This window comes from Wasmannia auropunctata, unplaced genomic scaffold (assembly GCF_000956235.1).
Source record: "Wasmannia auropunctata unplaced genomic scaffold, wasmannia.A_1.0 LD336092.1, whole genome shotgun sequence".
Taxonomy (NCBI): Eukaryota; Metazoa; Arthropoda; class Insecta; order Hymenoptera; family Formicidae; genus Wasmannia; species Wasmannia auropunctata.
Genome location: NW_012026798.1, coordinates 470,355 through 471,660, shown reverse-complemented (window position 1 = coordinate 471,660; position 1,306 = coordinate 470,355).

Sequence of the window (1,306 nt, the reverse complement as noted above, 5' to 3'; positions counted from 1 at the left end):
GAAAGCAACGATGAAATTCAGAGTTACATATTATATATATTTTTCGAAAAATTTTCTTAATTATAAAATTTATACTCTCATTTTAATATTACGTATTTTATTTCAGAAAAGTACAGTATACAGAATTCTCGAAAAAAATGCAGTGGAAGGGCATGTAAATGCGGGACCCTATCTTGGCCGACCTGTGTCCACCACGCAGGAAGAAGACATTGAAATTATAAATTCAATAAGACAAAACGGCTTCCAAACAAGTATGTAAAACAAAGAAAAATTTTGACTACATCGAAATTCGAATGTTTCATTTTTTGAGCGATTTTTGTTTTCTACTTCGACTCCCTTTAATTATTCAGATATTACGAATATTTGTTTCACTTTTGCTACAAATTCACTTTCGTAATTATCAACAATTTTAACATGTTACAGGTAAAGATTGACACTGGCGTGAATATTTCAATGCGTTCCATACGACGTAGATGGAACAAAAATGGATTTTTCTATAGTATTCCTGCGCAGAAGGAAAAAATAAATATCGAACATAAAGAACAACGGATGGCTTTCGCTTTGGAACATCTAGCATGGAATGATGAGTGGACGAGAACAATTTTTTCGGACGAAAAAGTGTTCAGTACGGATGAGAGTGGAAGAGTGACGTTGTGGAGAATGAAAGGAACAAGATACGCTGAGGAAAATATTCGTTTCCGTCAACGATCTGGGCACATTACATCAGGATATTGGGGATGTATGACTTCGCATGGTCCTGGCCCGTTAGTGCGTACCACGCCGCACATGAACAGCGAAGAATACATCCAAATATTATCCAATGTAATGATGCCTTACATTGCGGAAACATTTCCCGGCGTACCATATGTGAATTTCATTCAAGACAACTCAGGAGTGCATCGGGCGAGAGTTGTTCAGGATTGGCTGGCTGCACAACCCAACCTTAGAACGTTGAATTGGCCAGCCAAATCCCCAGATTTGAATGTTATCGAAAACCTTTGGGGCATTATGGTACAAGAATGGGATTTTCAAATCTGACGTACGCGCGAGAATCTCGAACATGTTAATAATAAATGGGAAGATCTCCACGCAAAACCCGAGCTGTTCCAAAGTCTAGTAGCGTCAATGCCCCAAAGGTTAAATGCAGTGATTGAAAATAATGGAAGTGCCACAAAATATTAAGTTCTTTTTTATTGATATTTTGATTGTTAGATGAATGAGTTACCGAATGATTGTACAAACAACTCTCGAAATGAATGAAGCTGAATGAAGAAGATGAATCTTGTTCGAATGTAGTATGAATGGT